Here is a 21821-nt window from a genome sequence, read left to right on the forward strand (position 1 = left end):
ATTCTGCTCTACACTCAGCTCAGTCTATGACTTATTTTGCTTCTACACACTGTCATGTTTTGTCCTCCACCTCTTCCTTTATAGATCTTTCTCCAGATATAGATAAGAGACCTTGAACCTGAAATGTACTGTATCTGTTGACGTGCCATTGACCGGTATATCATTCAACAGCATGCACTAAAACATGCTTTCCTGACATTTGTATAGTTTGACACTGGGTTTATGTCAATAGTACACCTTAAAGCGCCAAGATGGCACAATTGCTTACAAGAGACACATAGCAAAATGTCATGGTATTCATTTATTTCACTGTGTTTGGACAAAAATGGGTAAAAATGCAAACAGAGCGTCACTTTTTTTTTATACAACTATTACGTCTTCATGTACAGCAGTATCAAGGTGAATCTTTGTATTGACACTGATATCAAATATATTCTCTTCGTTTGAAAGTAAAATAAGTAAATGCGAATTGCCAGTACTCAAGACCTCTGAAGAACTGCCATGTGTCTCTTCCTGAAATGATTTTGAGGATAAATTCATCCATTCATTCATCTTCTAGCGCTTATCCGAACTTCTCGGGTCACGGGGAGCCTGTGCCTATCTCAGGCGTCATCGGGCTTCGAGGCAAGATACACCCTGGATGGAGTGGCAACCCATCACAGGGCACACACACTCTCATTCACTCACACACTCACACACTACGGACAATTTTTCCAGAGATGCCAATCAACCTACCATGCATGTCTTTGGACCGGGGGAGGAAACCGGAGTACCTGGAGGAAACCCCGGAGACACGGGGAGAACATGCAAACTCTGCACACACAAGGCGGAGGCGGGAATCAAACCCCTAACCCTGGAGGTGTGAGGTTAACGTGCTAACCACTTAGTCACCGTGCCCCCATTTTAAGAATAAATTGCTATATAAAATTTCGGTGATCCAAAAACATTTTAGTAAACATTTTGCTCAGAAATTTGCTCTATTTTACCAATGAAACCCGCTGAATAATCTACTCCTCTGATAGTGTGATAAAGTGGCTAATTAGAGCTGGGAACATTTTCTTCTTCAGTTTGGGGGGAAAATGAGTTTAATAAACCCCTCAGGAGCTTCACATATGCTCACAAACAGACATAGTGTCATAACATAGTGTTTTGTTACTGAGAAATCAGAGATGTTGTAATTTCCTGATATGGTTTCATTCTTTTTAATACATTTTCAGGAAACGAAAGCAGCTTTACTAGCCAAGTTACCTACAACACCAAAGAACACAAGTATACAGGGAAATATTTGGAGCCTCTTAACAATGTCAGGCAATTCAGGTGTGTCAAATGTGCTGAAGGGCAAACACTTCATATCCGGTATCTAAATCCTCCTCTGCCTTTGTGAGATATAAGGCGTATAGCAACATGTCCGTCAGACACCTTTCAAGGTTCGAGTTCGTCTTGAGTTCATGTACAGTATGCAGGCCATTTTGCGGTGTTACACAGCGCTACGTTCGTTTATAGCCGTAACGTAAAGGAAATTGAAGTAAACTACTGTATATAAATGAATGTGAACCTTCAATGCGAATGCTTTAGGCATGACAATGCTAGCTCTCCATCTTCATGCTTGATCTCACTTAGGTGAAGCTTATCATCCATTCAGCCCCGCACCCTCCTCGTCCGCTTTCTCTCCTAGTGTCGAAAAATGCCAGCGAGTCCCTCAGGACATCCCAAAGCACACCATCCCCATACAGTACATTCCCACCACCTTCAACACCACCCTGAAGGTCAGGTTACAGTACCACTGCTAACCTCATTCTGAGCCGAGCCCTTACACGTCGCAGCCGTACGTACCGATTCTGTATCCAAGGCATCATACAGTATAAGATGGTTATCGTGTTCTCAGACCAAGTTGATTTTCTTCCAGGACTTTCACAATTGTAGATGAATCTGTCCATGATAGCTGCCTCAGGGATGATGGGCAACTGTGACCTGTGTGTCTGACCTCTTCTCCTGCATAATTCAGCCAGTGATGCGGTCGAGACAGAGCAAACATTATTAACAGACAGAAAGAGCGTGTGCTCCTACCGTTGCCTTGAGCGACCTATCCGTCCCTCCATCTTTCATATAGACTACGATTGAGACTTTTATTTGTTTCTTAGCCGTCGACCGTGCACCGATATCTGACTTTTCTTCCTTACTACAGTATACCTTTGTATCGATTCAAATGTAAATACCTTTAGACCTTTAAGTTAAAGATTTCTTTAACGTAACACACATCCATCATCCTCCACCACAGGTTAAGGAAAAGAATAAAATCAAACACACATCCAGATCATCCTCCAGAACCTACTAAAGGTTATAAATGAAATACTGTGATCAAGGTTCAGTTCCTGCTCATGGTGTGTTATAGACCTATTTTTATTTCTTCTCATAATCATCGATCACACGTCTTCGGCTTCTTTCTCTCTCTCTTTCCTTTTCACTCTCTTTTCTTTCCTGATTGTACAGTATGCAGCATCCTACAGAGAGCCATAACGGATTATAGCCCCAAGGGTGCAGTCCGTCGTTCGGCAGCACACGCGGTTCAGACCTCAATTATCTTCAGATCCATCTTTGTCGCTGACGTCTTTATATGCACGTCGGCAAGGGTGAAGAAATTAATGCACTTGGGGAAGAGCTTGGGGAATATACGGGCAGTGCAGATCATTTTGAATTCACCTGCAATCATTCCCATTCTATGTAAATGGAACAGTTATTTCCTCGGTGATGAGCCTTTCTTTAGAAGTCGGCCCCCTGGTAGTCTGCTCGTTCGTTTTTGCATCCTGAGTGTTAAAGTACCTCCAAGCACTCGCTTCATCTAGAATTCTGAAACCGTTTATGTGACAGTCTGGGAAGAAAACTTAGATGACAATGGAGCTGAACTCTAGAAATGAGACAAAATTGTTTTATAAGCGGGGGGGGGGGGGGGGGCGCACGGTGGCTTAGTGGTTAGCACTAAGCCAATCGAGGTTGGGGGTTCGATTCCCACCTCCGCCTTGTGAGTTTGCATGTTCTCCCCGTGCCTCGGGGGTTTCCTCCGGGTACTCCGGTTTCCTCCCCCGGTCCAAAGACATGCATGGTAGGTTGATTGGCATCTCTGGAAAATTGTCCGTAGTGTGTGAGTGTATGAGTGAATGAGAGTGTGTGTGTGCCCTGTGATGGGTTGGCACTCCGTCCAGGGTGTATCCTGCCTCGATGCCCGATGACGCCTGAGATAGGCACAGGCTCCCCGTGACCCGAGAAGTTCGGATAAGCGGTGGAAAATGAATGAATGAATATTTTATAAGAAAATTATCTCTGTAAATAATATACTTTAACGTCTCTTTTTTATTATTCTCACTCCTACCGCTTATCCGAACTACCTCGGGTCACGGGGAGCCTGTGCCTATCTCAGGCATCAACGGGCATCGAGGCAGGATACACCCTGGACGGAGTGCCAACCCATCACAGGGCACACACACACTCTCATTCACTCACACACACACACACACACACTACGGACAATTTTTCCAGAGATGCCAATCAACCTACCATGCATGTCTTTGGACCGGGGGAGGAAACCGGAGTACCCGGAGGAAACCCCCGAGGCACGGGGAGAACATGCAAACTCCACACACACAAGGCGGAGGCGGGAATCGAACCCCCAACCCTGAAGGTGTAAGGCGAACGTGCTAACCACTAAGCCACCGTGCCCCTCTTTTTATTATTATTATTATTATTTTTTTATATTTTAAATATTCATATATTCTTTTCAAGGAAGTTCCACCTGTTCCCTGCATCCAAACCGTGACACGTTTCCCTGATTAGTTGATTTGAGCTTTTACCCTTGTCTTTTCGTGTAACGAGTTTCCATGAATTCCTAATTTATCTAGATCTAGTATTTCCCAGTTTTCAGCCTCATCTATTGCTCTGTAAAATATATTTCTTGTTGGATGCTGTCTCTATTTTTATATTTGATCCCTGCTATGAACTATGACTGATTCTGGGGACAGTGGGTAGACAGAGAATGTTCTGGATGTTGCTAATAATCAAAATGCTTACTATTTTTCCTCATATTTCTTTGGATAATTCTTAGAAATAAGTCTGGTATCTTTTAGTTTACTTGGAATGAAATCTTTATATTTTTACTTTTGGAGGAAATTAGATTTAAAAATGACTTCTGGTCGAATAACTGTAACTAAAATACGTCAGAAATAATAAGAAATAAGCCAGAGCGCTGGAGGACTTTGGCACTCCAGTGGATCTGATGTCACATCATGTCACACTATGTTTACCAGTTTAGTGAGTCTACAGCTTTGACATTTTAGCCACTGTGGAGACCTAGATATGTCAAAAATGTCTGAAATCTTTGCAAACAGGACATTTTTTTCCTGCTAGGCTGGAAAACAGGAGAATTTCTCTCAAATCAATGAGCTTTGGTGCAGTTAGGTGTCCTACAGCACAATCTGTCAGCCAACGTCAACTTAAAGATTCTGTTCGATGTTTTTTTTTATTATTATTATTATTGGGCTTGGATATAAATGGTTTTCTTGGAGAAACGTAGGTGTTATAAGCATGATATGGAATAGGTGAGATTTGAAATAGGACAAATCTGTTTTTAGGACAAATTAAATGGTATTATGTTTAAGTATAATTGAATTTTGGAGTATTTAATATGGAACTGTATGCCAGTGATTTTTATTGATAAGGATACTGGTTAAGCTTGTGGATGGATTATTGGTCCAGACGGTATCAGTGTTACAAAACCTTTCTGTAAGATTTTATCCATTAAATCTTCATTTTTTGGTGTTTGGGAGGTAGAAGGAAACTAGAGACCCCAGAGGAACCCAACACATACTGTACATATATATTAAAACACACAGAGGGACAGTAACCCAAGCCTCAGCCCCAGGACCCTGCTGGAGCTGTAAAGAAGCACTTCATGGCCACCACCATGACATGGGTTGGTAGGATCAAAGTGCCAAGGACGTGGCATGGTTAAGATTGGGTGAATATGAAATATAACGCATTCAAAATGTCCTTCATATGAGTAAATTCCTGCTTTTCTTGACAGAAGATCAGATTGTAGTTCATTTAAATTAAAAAAGGAAGGAAGGAAGGAAGAGATGGGAAAGGGAAAGAAAGAGAGAAAGAGATGGAAAAGGAAAAGAAAAAAGAAGGAAGGAAGGAAGGAAGGAAGGAAGGAAGGAAGGACCTTCCGTCCGTGCCCTTACTGTCCTTCCCCTTCCACTCCCTTCCTTCCTTCCTTCCTTCCCCTCCCTCCCTCCCTCCTCCTCCCTCCCTCCCTCCCTCCCTCCCTCCCTCCCTCCCTCCCGTCCTTCCTTCCTTCCTTCCTTCCTTCCTTCCTTCCTTCCTTCCCCCTCCTTTCCCCCCCTCCCTCCCCCTTCCTTCCCCCCTTCCTCCCCTTGTTTCCTTCCTTCCTTCCCTTCCTTCCTTCCTTCCTTCCTTCCTTCCTTCCTTCCTTCCCCCCTTCCCTCCCCCTTCCTTCTTCCTTCCTTCCTTCCTTCCTTCCTTCCTTCCTTCCTTCCTTCCTTCCTTCCTTCCCTCCCTTCCTCCTCCCTCCCTCCCTCCATCCCCTCCCTCCCTCCCTCCCTCCTCCCTCCTCCCTCCCTCCCTCCATCCCTCCCTCCCCCTTCCTTCCTTCCTTCCCCCTCCTTTCCCCCTTCCTTCCCCCCTTCCCTCCCCCTGCCTTCCTTCCTAACTTCCTTCCTTCCTTCCTTCCTCCTTCCTTCCTTAAAATAGGCAAAGAAAGAAAGAAAGAAAAAAGGTAAGGAAAGAAAAGAAAGACAGACGGACAGACAGACAGACAGAGAGACAGACAGACAGACAGACAGACAGACTTGGTGGGCATTCAGCTTTAGGACCTCTAAAGCTATTTTTGACTGAAATCAAAACATTTACTCTATAAAAAAAAAGCCAGCCATTTCCATGACATTAAAAAAGAGTAAAAACCTCAGGACATAAATGAAGGACATAAATAATTTAGCATTTCTCTTTAACAAACACACAGGAATGCTTCAGCCTTGCAGAGGTGACCTCTCAAAGGTGGACATTTATTTCCCTCGAGTCTTACAGCACTATCCTGTTGATCAACACTGAAGGTGTAAAATATTGCTTTTTCCTTCAAGCTCAACATTCAGGATTCTGAAAAGTCCTCTAAAACCTGGCTGGTGACTGGACATCACATGCTGCCTTTGTGCTGCTTTTATTTTTCATTCATTCATTTTCTACCGCTTATCCGAACTACCTCGGGTCACGGGGAGCCTGTGCCTATCTCAGGCGTCATCAGGCATCGAGGCAGGATACACCCTGGACGGAGTGCCAACCCATCACAGGCACACACACACTCTCTCATTCACTCACACACACTATGGACAATTTATCCAGAGATGCCAATCAACCTACCATGCATGTCTTTGCACCGGGGGAGGAAACCGGAGTACCCAGAGGAAACCCCGTGGCACGGGGAGAACATGCAAACTCCCTCACACACAAGGCGGAGGCGGGTTTAAATTGTTTTTCTTTCAAATAGGTAATAAGGGCTTCAAGCTGGGGCTGTTGTTTAATAACAGGATCCATTTGAGATTTCTTTTGGCTTTAGTAAGGTCTTAAATCGAGATGCTGAAATGGAACGATGTTCAATTCAATTGCAAACTCATTTAAAAGTTTAGAATGATTATGTTTAGATAAAGTGGGAAGTTAGGAATCAGCCTTTTTATTACTCCATCTGCATGAAATCTAACAAATCTGCCGCCTTATAATCCCTAATACGTTTATAAGCGATCACACGTTATATTATGGTATGGTCTTTAAGAGCTTTATTAAGCCATTGTGTATTTAAAGCTATACTTTTTCCGATTTACGGAACGAGGATGATTTGATAAGCCTGCGGTTACGTTCCTAGAGAATTGTCTTTCTCTCTGGCGCTGTGCATGAATAATTCTGCTCTCAGAGTTAATCATGAGTTAATCACACCAGGGAGAAATCGAGCTCAGCAGACAGCAGAGCACCAAAATTCAATATCTAGTGTCAAAACATTGGTTAAAATAAAACCTGTAAGATAATCGAATCAATCTTTAAATTTTATCTACATTTAAATTTTATCTATATTTTTAAATTCCTGAGTAAATTCCTTCTATATTTCGTACATGAATGAAGTGTTTAATGCAGTGATCGTTATTTCCTCTTAATGGTCCAGCACAAAGAATGGCAGAAAATCTGTCATCCTTAGAAGTAAATAAACAGAATATATATATTGTGTCATGCATCCACACACACACACACACACACACACACACACACACACACACACACACACACACACTATCTCACAGACCATCAGATCTTCCAAACATTGTGTAGCAGACCACCCAAGAGGCCTTTGTTTTCCCTTGAGCTTGTCACAAGGCTCACTACGCTGTTGCTCTAACATGGAAATAAATATTTTGAGAGATCCTTTGAATCTAATACAACTAATCATGCTTTCTTTGTGTCTATCAGGTAAATATTAACCAATTATAGGCAAGTTAAAATGGTTTTAAATGCCCTGTGATGGTAAACGACGGCAGAAAATGTGTCCGGAAGGAATTTCAGAACATTTAAATGTCATGTTAAACACTTCTAGCTACTGTATGTTAACTTCACAAGACAGACCTTATAACCCAGTGTGTGCACAGAACATATTTATTTCTGTGCCACTCATATTATATTCACTGATTTCTGTACCAAAAATATACAGATTTCTTGTTTCCACTGGTGTTCAAAAAATGATGTACGTCTTTGCTTGTCTGAACATGTGCCCTATATTTTAGCTCACTTTTAGCCAGCTGTGTTTATTCAGAATCAACCGTCTTTTACATTTAGTCCTACAACAAAGATTGTTCATGCTGTTTATTTAGAGAGAGTTCTTTTCATTGTTTTAGCCGTTCTGCCGGCAGGTGTCGATTATATAAGGACTTATACAACCTCTACCAAGCCTTACGGCGGTCTTTTATCAAGGCGGTTAGGGTTTATCGTGGACGGAAAGGGAAAAAAGCTTGAGAAGTTAATATCTGGCAAGCTGGAGCATCCCCTGCGGCTAATGCAGCACCCACACATAGCGAGCACAGCTGCATGACTGCTATTATCTCGCTTCCTATCCCACACAATGCATTATCTGAGTAATGCTGGGTGTTGCTGTATGGTCTTCGCCACACCCTTCCTGTAGTTCCTACACAGGGTTTAAAAAAAATAATAATAATTACTACTTAGGGACAAGATGATTCTTTGGAGAATCCATCTGGGGGGAGGATTTCACTCAAGGCATTTTTACAGTTAGATTCTGTGCTCCAAAGTGCATGTACACAAAGTAAATGCTAGCATCTCTACTCATTAACAGTGTACATATACTGTAGTGTTACAGTTCTTTTTAAAACATTTCTTGTTTTTTGATGATTTGGGATTTGGGATTTTATTTTATCGCATCTTCAGCACTTAGTCCAGTGGTCGGCAACCCGCGGGTCCGGAGCCGCAAGCGACTCTTTCATCCCTCTGCTGCGGCTCCCTGTAGATTTGGAAAATAAATATTTCATTTAAATCTATTTTATTTTAGTTAGTTATTTTTTTTAAAAAAATCTAGGATTATGATGCTCTTGTAACATTAAAATAAATAAACCGTGTTTAATTTGTTTGTCGCTCAAAATACGCGTCATAACCGTTAAAACCGTTAAAAGTTAAAATGTTGATGTCATGAATACGAAGAGGACTCGATTAGACGTCGGACATTTTATTTGAAAGTAACCTTCAACCCAGCGTCTTTTTTATTAAGGTTAATTCGAACTGTTCAAAATATTTTTGTTTGCCTGCAGGAATAAAATTTCGTTACTCGGTAGCAGTTCATCGATTTCATAAATTAACACACTACAGTTTTTTCTATACTTTCCGTAAAGGTAAAAAAAAAAAAACGATATATGCGGCGTTATCTTCATTTTAGATGTCAAAATGGGTTTCGTGGCTCTCTGTGTTTTTTTTTTTTCTGTGGGAAACGGGTCCAAATGGCTCTTTGTGTGTTTAAGGTTGCCGACCCCTGGCATAGGGCTACATAGAAATGAAAACATGGATGTTATCCTGTAATGTCTGTTCATGTGGTTTTCCCATGGATTTTAAATCCTCACCTACAGTATAATCATTCATATAATCTTTTTTTTTTTTTTTTTTGCTATTTGACCAGTTTTAACTTGCAAGGAAGTGCTTGTGAAAACATCCATGCTTTTTTTTTAATGTCTTTTGAATGTTCTGGTGCTTCTTCACGAAGGATCGTTTTTCTTCCACTACATTCTTGTCTGGAATTCCACATCTCTATTCAATGGGATGAGTGACAGATATTCCTTTGAAAGCGCACCCTTTAATGTAGCGCTGTACGTCCTGTTCCTGTCTCGGGACAAAGCCATCTTCCTTCTGCCTCAGAGCATCTATCATTCATTAAGCAGGGGTTAGACAGAGGTACAGACACTTGTACAGGTTTTCAAAGAGAATAAAATTTAATTTAAGAAACTGTCGATTGGGTATAAGCCTCACAGCACTTATGTATAGAAAACCTGAAGCGTAAAAGGCTTTAATATTGATCTGTTAGTGACTTTGAGGAAGATGAATCCTGTGGGAGAGGAGGCAGGGTGGTATGGCTGATTTATATGATTTTTTTGGCTGGCGTTGGAATCACCCTGCTGTTACTACTCGTGCCTCTCAGCTAGGTAGTATTACATCTGCCAAACCCGAACATTATTTTATTTTAATGAGACGTCGAGACCAGCTGATGCTGTTTAATTATCAACTGGAAAAAGCAGTAAATAATAACATCTGATGTTCACATGATATTTTTGCCCGAAAGGAATAAAAGGAATATTGACTCAGAGATTTCACAGAGCAAAAGAGCATAATGTTAAAGCTAATAAAAACACTACTGCTAAAAACAAGCAAGGAAATGCAATTGATTATGATAAACAACTAACCATGCTTGCCTTGTTAAAGTGCAATCCTTCATTCATTCATTCATTCATATCCGAACTATCTCGGGTCACGGGGAGCCTGTGCCTATCTCAGGCGTCATCGGGTATCGAGGCAGGATACACCCTGGACGGAGTGCCAACCCATCACAGGGCACACACACACTCTCATTCACACACACACTCACACACTACGGACAATTTCCCAGAGATGCCGATCAACCTACCATGCATGTCTTTGGACCGGTGGAGGAAACCGGAGTACCCGGAGGAAACCCACGAGGCACGGGGAAAACATGCAAACTCCACACACACAAGGCGGAGGCGGGAATCGAACCCCCAACCCTGGAGGTGTGAGGCGAACGTGCTAACCACTAATCCACCGTGCCCCCTAAAGTGCAATCGATATATCAATTTAAACTTAGTTACGCCGAGTCTCGGCCGTAGCTAATCACCGCCAGACCAAGATTCAGAATAACTACATGATAAAAAGAGTTTGTTCTACAAACACAAAATCAACATCGAATATCTGACATTTTGGACACGGAATAGATGAAGGTTATGTTTATTTTAGCTCGAAGAAACCTCACTTACTTACTGTGTTGACTAGCAGGCTAGCTACTGTAGCGCCAATTGAAATTGGCGTCCGTTTTTTTCCGTTTCATTTTCATCTGACTAGATTTCATATTTTAAGTAAAATTCATATTAATCAAAAACGTATCACTTGTCGTGTCTCCTGATGACGTCGCTAACTTTAGTGTAGTAACTGCTTAGAACTAGGACGCTGCTTGTCCAATCAAATAAGTGATAGCTGTTGAACAATAACTCTGTAGATGTCAGGGATCAGCGCAGATCCGTCAGGGATCAGCGCAGACCTATGGCCATGTGCGTTTGTGTCTGTTTGTGTCACGTGATTGACCCGTCCACGTCTGCTCCTCCCGGTCATCACACCTGTTCCCTATTGTTTGTGATTGTCCCTGTCTGTATATACGTGAGCCGCATTGCCTTAGGCAGCGCGGCTTCATTAATAATAATGTTAGTGCCCCGTGTAGTGTGGTTTATGTTTGTCTTCCTCATGTATTAAACCCCTTTCATTTGAAGCTATCCTGCGTATGGGACCTGACAGTAGACTCCTTCATTTAATTTATCTTCTACTACTTGCATGGTGTATTAGTTGAATACTTTGAGAAATTGTTTGTAGGACAAACTTAGACTTGACTCATTATGATATAAGCCACTACACTGTGTAACAGTACGGGATAAACTGGAACTCGACTCGACTCGATTGAACCGACATCAAATAAAGGTCATTAAAATTTTTTAGAAAAAAATACATGTTTAGACACATTGTTCATCATAATACAAACTCACAGTATCTTCACCACTGGCATAAATAACATCTGATTGGCCGATGCTTAGGAGATTTGGTTTTGCACTCTGTACACCGTCCCACTGGGGGAGATTTTTCACCAGTTCAGACAGTAAAGGGTCAGCTTCAGAGCACACAGCCTTCAGAGAAGAAATATTTGTTAACGTTTTTGTTTGTCAGGCTTTGCCTATTGAGTATAGGATAAACTGACATGTTCTTCCTACAGGGTCTGTCCCCATGAGGTCCAAGGCTACACACATCCCTCTGGTTGAAAATGCTGTCAACACCTAAAACCTCAGGGTTTAAAGTGACACGGAAACCAGAGACTGTAGAACACTTGCTAAAAGATTTCCAAGAACATTTCAACACAATATATTTCAAGTCATATCATCGCAAAGATGACTTCATTTTTATATCCGGAATACTGTACAGTATACTGTCAAGTTTTGAATGTTTGTGACATTGTAGTCTAAACTGTCTGGAGTGTGTCAGTGTGATTTTTCCCTGGCATGTGTTGGCACATGTCCAGAGTGTCCCCTGTTTTGTAACCCCTGGGATATGTTCAAGGTTCCGTGTGACCTTGTGTAGGATAAGCGTTACTCTTTCTAGATCTCTATTTAAGACCCTGTCTAGATCTCTATTAAATTTAAGCATGTTATATTGTACCGTGTTAACAGCATTGTGAAAAAAAAGCCCATATTTGTCTCATAATGTCTAATCTATTCTGCTGAAGCATGTTTTCGGACGTATCAGTAGGTTTCTCACAAGTCGTGGTGTCCTTATCAGCTCGATGTGACCCACCGAATACGTCTTGAATTCATGCATAAATATCGACTTTTCATATATAATTTGCTATAATTTGAAATGTAAATTGTTACATGAAATAAATTAAAATAAAAAGAATGCAAAATAGAAACATTTTCAGCAGTGTACCATTTTATATTATAATACATATTCATAATAATACATAATACATACAATACATTGATAAATGAGGCCCATTGTTGCATGGAAAGTTCCCTTAACTGTTCATAAATTGTGTCGATTTTACAAAATTATTTCTCTAAATGTTATATTTATACATAAGTCCTATTTTTCCTCGTTGAAACTGGAGCTTGTACTGCACATTTGTTCTCATTTCGTTCTCACACAAGCACAAACGCTATTAAAGCAGTCTATTGTCCATGTACATCGGCTTATAAACACCTCCTCGTTTTATACCCACAAGCTTCATTAAAGACATCTTGCTACACACATCACCAAACAGTTAATATCCTAGCAGAAAGTGCAAAATGATGGTCTTCTTTTTCTTCTTCTTCTTCTTCTTCTTCTTCTTCTTCTTCTTCTTCTTATTATTATTATTATTATTATTATTATTGTGCTTGAGTAGGAATAGCACTACTTGGAGTCCAGCGAAGGTCGAATGTGCATATTAAGAGTTTTCTAAAGTAACATGAACTTCTTTTGTTGGTTCCTGGTGATGACAATAATACAGTGTACATAGTTTTGGACCTAAATTTGATGCAGGATATTGCAACAAGACCTTCTAGAAATGCCTGAAGACTTTTACATCCTTGTTGTAACACCTTCGGCATTCTGTGTGTTTGTGTACAAAGGTGTGTTCTGTTTGTGTGCAGCTTCATGGGTGTACGTTGTTTTGCAACAACCTACAGTATGTGCATGGCTTAAATCTACAGGATTTTTGGATGAACACCACAAATCTATGGAAACTGTATTAATACCGAACTGAATCTGTTCCTGTTAAAACTTATACTTCTAGTGCGCTCGTCATGACTCGTTAATTAAACAGCAAGCTATAATGAAATAGAAATAGAAACTATAGGTGATTAATTTTAGAAAGAATAATACTTAATTTTGGGGGGCACGGTGGCTTAGTGGTTAGCACGATTCCCGCCTCCGCCTTGTGTGTGTGGAGTTTGCATGTTCTCCCCGTGCCTCGGGGGTTTCCTCCGGGTACTCCGGTTTCCTCCCCCGGTCCAAAGACATGCATGGTAGGTTGTTTGGCATCTCTGGAATATTCTCCGTAGTGTGTGAGTGTGTGTGATGGGTTGGCACTCCGTCCAGGGTGTATCCTGCCTCGATGCCCGATGACGCCTGAGATAGGCACAGGCTCCCCGTGACCCGAGAAGTCCAGATAAGCGGTAGAAAATGAATGAATGAATGAATGAATGAATCTGAAAATAATTCTATATGACTTTATAGATTTGTTTAATCTTTAGTTTAATATATACATATACTATATACAAATCACCTGATTTATTTTATGTTTATTCATTTTATCTGCTTAATTAGCTTAATTGTTGACAGGAACGTCAGGGACAATTCGCTTCCAGTCCACAAGGGGGGGTGTGATCCTGGCAGGTCTTGTCACCTGTTCGTAATCATCCCTAACGTGTTGCTCTATTTATACCTGCCCTTTTGTATCTGTCTTTCTTTGTCGTTGTTGCTTGTTTTGTTTGTGTGTTTATGTCTTGTATTCTATATCCTACATTTGGGCCTGGTTTTGTCTCTTCATTTAAGAATAGGGTTTTTTAATTTGGTCTAACTGACAAAAACTCTGACGTCCCTTAGATATAAGCTGCACTTGTATCATGCAAATGATTAAGCATTTAGAAACAAGACAGACCTTAGCTTTATATAAAGCTTTTCTTGGCTTTTCTTTCCTTTTGGTGGCTGCATTGTTTCGCGTTGTCGAAGTTGGATACCGGTCCGGAAAGAGCCTTACAAGAAATTTTATTGGTCCTAATACTGTTTAAATAGACAAATGGTTTACAAATGGACAAAGCTTCAGTGTATGTATATTGAGGCCAGGAGTACCGTGAGTACCGGTACTCAGATCGAGTTGGATTTCTGTCGATGTTTGTTTTGCTTCATATTACACACAACTCTAATTTATGCTGCAGTTAAATCAGACGGAGGTCAAAGATCACGTGCAAGTAAAATTGTGTATCTGTGTATGTGCAAGGTCATCCGTGCGTGTACCGAGCATCCATTTACGTGGACATTTAGCATAGATTTCAGAAAAATCTGTAAGCTAGTCACTGCTAGTCCTTTACTTCTGTCTGTCAACCTGATATCATTGCATTTGCTAAGAGGGCCTTCTGTAATCCTCATACATCATGAACATGACTTTAACCTCAAATACGGCAGTAAATTGTGAGTCAGAGATGGACTGCTTCCAGCAATATCAAGAATTAGAGGACTTTAATAAAATAAAATTGTATCCAGTGATCAGATTCATCTGACCAGAGAGCAGCTTTGGTAGGAAGCCTGGTGACATCATGTCTCCCGTAAATGAATTTAAATCACGATAATCTACTTAAAGAATATTGCACCGTTGACAATGTTAGATCTATTGTATCTAGTATCTTTTTCGACTGTAGGAAGGATTTTTATTTTGTTTTATTCAGTTTTCATGATGAGCACGTTTCATACCTTACCAGTTGGAGTAAAAAGAAAATCAGTTAAGGATCTCAAGTTATTTATCCATCCATCCATCCATCCATTTTCTGTACTGCTTATCCTACACAACATTGCTGGGAGTCTATCCCATGGGACTTGTTTGGGCTGTCAAATCTTCACTATGGACAGTTAAGTGCTGCCTACAACGCTTGCCTGCTAACCACAAAGCCACCATGAATAATCCTATGAGAGAAAAACAATACATATGCATAGGAAGTTGAAGCCTTACCTGAAAATTGCCCCTAATGATTCGGATAGAAATGTACAGGTAGTAGTACCACCAAGGACACATCTACTGGAATTTAAATATGAATCTTCCAGGTTAAAAATGAGAATATTGTCGTGTTTAAAAATAAGGCATAGGAGATATTTTACATTACAGACCACTGACACAGTGCTAAAGCTAATTAAAGATTCACTGCATTCACCTTCCCAATTAAGCTATATATACAGTAATACCTCGAGATACGAGTTTAATATCGTATAAAAACATACAGTAATAAAAGAGAATGTTAAAAAAATAAACTGGTTTTACTATAAAGTGGATTATTTACCTCGGAGATCAGACGACTCGAGCTAACGGAAGACGCGCACGGAGGTTGAGGGAGGAGTAAACAGACGGAGGAGTTAGGAGGAATTTTGTCTCGTACAGTACGTACACTTTCACTTCCGTTCACTTACTCGCTACTGTACACTCTTAATGTACTGTACACTTAAATGGAACTTAACTAAACTTCACTAAAATGAATGAACTTAACTGAACTTAAATGCTACAATTTCTGTTTCCTTTACATTCATTTCGCTTAATTTTCTTCATCGCTTTTCTTTTCACTTGTTTTTGCCTTTTTTGTCACTCTTTCCTCACTAACATCTGCCGGTCGTCTTAATAAAAACCGGCTCGGATGTTCGTATCTCACACGTGGTTGTTGGGGATCTTTGTTTCGGCGGCGGCGGCTCGGATGCTCGTATCTCAAAAATTTGTTCGTATCTCAAGGCAAAAATTCGAATCACAGCTCGTATCTCAAGGCAAAATTTGTATGTCAATGCGCTCGTATCTCGAGGTATCACTGTGTATATATATATATATAGTACAGAAGATACTGATGTCATAGGGCTTGAATATGGATTTGTAACGTACTATATAACTGATACTGATATAACTGATGTCCTGCCAGCAAAATGCCAAAATCATTAATAGATTGTATCGATGCTTCATAAGGTTGCCATGAAATGGAGTCTGGAGTCCTGCTGAACTTATGTCATCTAATTAATCTGACTGACGGTTATTTGGCTATTCTTTTAACCCGAGGTGGCTTCGGTGACCTTTCCAAAGTCTTGTTGTGTCTAAGTTGATTTACTTTTTTTATTTACTCCGGTCAGTTTCTAAGTAATTCGTAAGTAGCTTATAATTAATTAATAGGTACAATTACAACCCTAAATCATTATATTTCGCACTTTATATTGAAATAATATAACATACATGTAACATTTTATCCCAAGGTTGTGAATTGAAGTGTGAAATATATAATATAATATAATATATATAATATAATATAAATAAATGGTTGATACAAACCTTTAATCCAAACCCGACCCCTATCTTGTAAAACAAATGGCGCTAATTAGTTTGCCCTGTGTGGTTAGATATACACTAATTATGGCCAAAGGGATTTGAAATCATATCCACTAAAATAGATCGAGGTCAGGGAACATTTAAGGTGCATCCATGTATAAAATCTAGTGATTCGTACTTTATGGACCAGATTTTACAACATATGAGTATTTTATTAAGTAGGTGCTGCTCCCTGAGGACTTGGGCTGCTTTTAAAAGCTGCAAACAGAGAAAAGAAATAAAAAAAAATTAACAGAAAAGAAGCAGAAGGAGTGCATGATCTTTATTTGAGCTCAACCTTTATTTGACTGATTGTAATGTCACTGTGTCGTGACACTGTCAGATTCTAACTGGTGAAAATGGCAAAAGCTTTCCTTAATGTCTTTAGTAAGATGCTGGATGTCATGAAGTGTCGGAATTAATTCGTAGTGAGGTCAGAGGATTGTATGTGTGGAACTGTGAGGGCATTTGGCTCCCACCTGGCTAACCTTTACTTCCCTGGCTCTAACTCAATATTTTTCTGCAGTTCTGTCCTGTTTTCCTGTAACACACACGTCAATGTTGATCTGTCAGGTTCCATACAGTAGTTCTTATTTTAGTGCTATATTTAATATTAGACTCATATGCTTACATGTATTCATTCGAAGTACCTATTTATCATTCAGCCCATTGAAACTAGCAGAGTTAGGGATTATTGAGGTTAAGCATCGTTCAGTATGTCAAGTAAATAAACAAATAATAATTGGGATGTGCAATGAAATGTTCTGGAAAAAAAATCAAGCATGTTTTTAGTTAAATGAGTGTGTGTGTGCCCTGCGATGGGTTGGCACTCCGTTCAGGGTGTATCCTGCCTTGATGCCCGATGATGCCTGAGATAGGCACAGGCTCCCCGTGACCCGAGTACTGTAGTTCGGATAAGTGGTAGAAAATGAATGAATGAATGAAATGACTGATTTCTAGCATGTAATGTAATCTTAACCACATAAATAATTAATGCAGGTAACAGCAATAACCAAATATTTGCTGGTCTTTGACGTCCAGGTTTGTTGAACTGTTGTTTTTTTTTTAAGGAGGGGACTGAAAGAATTAGTCATCTGATATGAGGTTTTTGCTATTGTGGAACTTTATCACAGTAATGTCCCAAACAACTGGTCTAGAAACATTTTACATACACTCTATAGGTTAAATGTTGGTTTAAGTTTGTGTTGTTCTTTTTCCAGCTTGATTTACTAGCGGTTTTGTCATTAAAAGTCTAACACCATGCCAGGTTCGAGTGCCACGATGTTTCAGCTGAAAGACGTCAAAGATAGTGAACTGATTTATTTATTCGTTTAAAGGCGGGGTCACCGATTTTTGAAAGTCAATGTCTACATTTGAAATCACCAAAACAAACACACCCCTATCCCAAATGGGTCCCACCCCTGTATCGATAACTCCGCCCACACATGCATACGTAACCCGGGCGACTAACTGAAAGAAACGTGTCTTTATCATAGCTGAAGGTAAGAACGATACGATTGTAGATAAACAAACAAGCAAAAATGACACACAAGCATAATGATGTAAAGGACAAAGACATATATTAGTTCTGTGTAACAAAGCAAAACCAACGTTACTCACCTATCGAGAAGGAAAAAAGCGCCTCGGCGTCTTAAGTAAAGTCGGCCACATATTCACAGGTAGGAGTTTCCCGAGTCGATAACTCCTGAGCTAAACGCTGTTACTACACAAAACGCGGTTGTAGCTGCCTCTCTACATTACTACGATAGAAAAGAGGTGTTATTTGTGTAGTAACAGCGTTTAGCTCAGGAGTTATTGACTCGGGAAACTCCAACCTGTGAATATGTGGCCAACTTCCTGCTCCTTCAGTTCTCTCCAGCGCTGGAAAGCTGATCCTATATTAACACGTCCTACTTCTTGTCCTTATCGTAAGTCTTTCTTCTCTTTCTTTCTTTGTTTTTATCCTCCATGTCAATGTTAAAACCGCTTTCTGCTAATGTCACACATGCGCACTGAACACTCTCCGCCGCATATCGACAAGACACGCCCCTTTCTGCTCATTGGCTACACATTAGTTTTGATTTTTGTTTATTATTCGGCCCGACTCGGAGACCCTGCCTTTAATTGCATGTTTTTCTGGTGCAACTGTCACGAGCACTTTCCGTTTGCCTTTTATATTGCACAGGTTTCCTTCCTGCATTCTCCAAGTCCTGTGCTGAGATTTCCCATTCAACATGCCCGATGATCATTGTTAGCATTGTCACCAAGGCTCCTGAAGTTTTATGTAGGTTGGGCTGCCAACTGAATGTAAGTAAGAGTTTGATTGTATTTTTTTAATAGATATCAGACATCTCATTCTGTATGAAACTGCGTAGATGTAAAAAGTAAATGATGAATTACTTCCTGTAAGGGAATGACTCAGTGTAGTATAGCCAAGGAATATATAATGCACACACACACACACACACATACACTCACATGGTTGATTCATTACCAGCATTATATTCATCTTCGTCCTTGTCCTCTGAGCAAAATAGGGAGCACCTAAATCAAGAGCAAGAAAAAAGAATTAAACAGACTTTTGCTTTGTTAGTATTCCTGTTTCATCTAAAGGCAAAACTAAAGCCATTTTGTACATAAGAAAGTAAAGTCTGTTTGCTTAGAGATAAGATATGGATTGAGTGATTCTTAAGTTTGTTCCACTAGATCATTCATTCATTCATTCATTCATTCATTCATGTTCTACCGCTTATCCGAACTACCTCGGGTCACGGGGAGCCTGTGCCTGTCTCAGGCGTCATCGGGCATCGAGGCAGGATACACCCTGGACGGAGTGCCAACCCATCACAGTGCACACACACACTCTCATTCATTCATTCACACACACACACACACACTACGGGCAATTTTCCAGAGATGCCAATCAACCTACCATGCATGTCTTTGGACCGGGGGAGGAAACCGGAGTACCCGGAGGAAACCCCCGAGGCACGGGGAGAACATGCAAACTCCACACACACAAGGCGGAGACGGGAATCGAACCCCCAACCTAGGAGGTCTGAGGCGACCGTGCTAACCACTAATCCATCGTGCCCCCCCTCCACCAGACCAGTGTGGCAAAAAGAAAGCTCTTGTACTAATCTGAATCGAGGATTATCTGTACCAGGTCATAGAGCTGTGTTGGATTATAAAGCTGGCCATGAAAGCCGGAAATATTACGGAGTTATGAGTGACACAAATTCCATGATTTTATTATACTTCAGGAACAATTTTGGACACGATACTAGCTGGTAGTAATATTCCATATACTTTATTCCTGGGTATATTTCAGTGCTAATGCTGAAATGCTATAGAGTGGCACGTTTGCACGGTGGGTATCATTAATGTCTGTGCTGTGTTTCACATCTCCTCTCCATATCCATAACATTGGAGTTGGCTTTGGACCGCAACCATGACAATCAGTTTTCCACTCAAGTCTTCAACAAGACAGATTTAGTGTTAAGTTTTAGAAGGAAATATTTTTATAATCGCATCTCTAGTGTCACCAAGTTCCCTTCTGAGTCTGGTTCCTCTCAGTGTTTTTTACTCATATCATCTCAGGGACATATCATCCCATATTTTTCAGGGACTAAATATCTCAGCATTTCCCCTGAGTTCTCTGATTTCCTTCTATCACCCGAAAAAACGCACATAGTTTTATTAGCTACTATTTTAACCCTACATGGGAAAATATATGTGCACACTTTGCTCCGCAATGAACTCATGTCCCATTTATGGTGTGTTAGTGTTACTGTGATAGGATCTTCCATCACAGAAATACACTGTAGAAGAATGAGTAGAAAAATTACGTATCCTCATAATTATGATATGCTACTTTTTTTTTTACCTTTAACAAAAGCAACTAGGGGGGGCACGGAGGCTTAGTGGTTAGCACGTTCGCCTCACACCTCCGGGGGTTGGGGGTTCGATTCCCACCTCTGCCTTGTGTGTGTGGAGTTTGCGTGTTTTCCCCGTGCCTCGGGGGTTTCCTCAGGGTACTCCGGTTTCCTCCCCCGGTCCAAAGACATGCATGGTAGGTTGATTGGCATCTCTGGAAAATTGTCCGTAGTGTGTGTGTGTGTGTGTGTGTGTGAGTGAATGAGTGTGTGTGTGTGTGCCCTGCGATGGGTTGGCACTCCGTCCAGGGTGTATCCTGCCTCGATGCCCGATGACGCCTGAGATAGGCACAGGCTCCCCGTGACCCGAGGTAGTTCGGATAAGCGGTAGAACACGAATGAATGAATGAATGAATGAATGAATGAATGAATGAATGAATGAATGAATAGCAACTAGCTAGCTAGGAAATATTGGGAGCTGAGTACATCCAACTACATTTCCCAGAACACACCACAGTCTACAAAATTTTGACTAATTACTAATCACACACACACACACACACACACACACACACACACACACACACACACACACACACACACACACACACACACACACCTGTATTCAATTACATAAATAAAAGGCTTAGTTACTTACTCGCTGTGTTATAATGTTCAGTGTGTCCTTGCTAGACTTTAATAAGCTGTCTTGTCTCTCATATTTTGTACTGTATTGATTGTGGTTCAGGATTTTGTCCCATTGTTGATATTTACTAATCACCGAACCTCTGCCTTTTCTTGGATTACGGTTTTGAAAAACTATTTTGGATTTGTTTGGCTATTTCTTTATTAATCTTTCAAGCAGGACTTGCATCTGTTTTAGCAGTCCTTACCTTAACAACAAAAAAGCAATTCTATCCAGCTAGTCTATTATTATTATCGTTAGTATTATGTCTGATCAGCTTGCGTGGTAGCAGGCCAAGATGGTTATGTATGACTTTGCTCACTTGGCTATGAAAAAAACAACCAAATGTAGGATTAGTGATTCGTACATAAGTCATGCTGTGCCACTCCGTCTGGTGGAAAAGCAAATAGAGATATTTAAACACGGCACAGTTCTGTTCGATGACCTATTCCAGAATGATCTTTGTTAGCAGAAAGCCTTCAGTGTGCTCAGTTATTATCATGAAATCGGTGACATGAAGATGACATGATATAATTTGTCTCCTGGGTCTTTATTTCTGTCGGTACGATCGGAATATCGATCACGTTCCCGTGGAAGTCCTGCTTTTTTGAATCATTTTGTGAACCACACCATAAAATCAAAATAACAAAGGTAATGTTTGCATTTATATGGTTAAATCTTTATATATCCAGGTACAACAACTGAAATGAAATGAAGCCGCTTTACAACCAAAAGGAAGATATTTAAAGCTGCCACTGTCACAAATCGTCCCTTATTATGTGTGTACTGTATCTTT

This window comes from Tachysurus fulvidraco, chromosome 6 (genome assembly GCF_022655615.1).
Source record: "Tachysurus fulvidraco isolate hzauxx_2018 chromosome 6, HZAU_PFXX_2.0, whole genome shotgun sequence".
NCBI classification, from domain to species: Eukaryota; Metazoa; Chordata; class Actinopteri; order Siluriformes; family Bagridae; genus Tachysurus; species Tachysurus fulvidraco.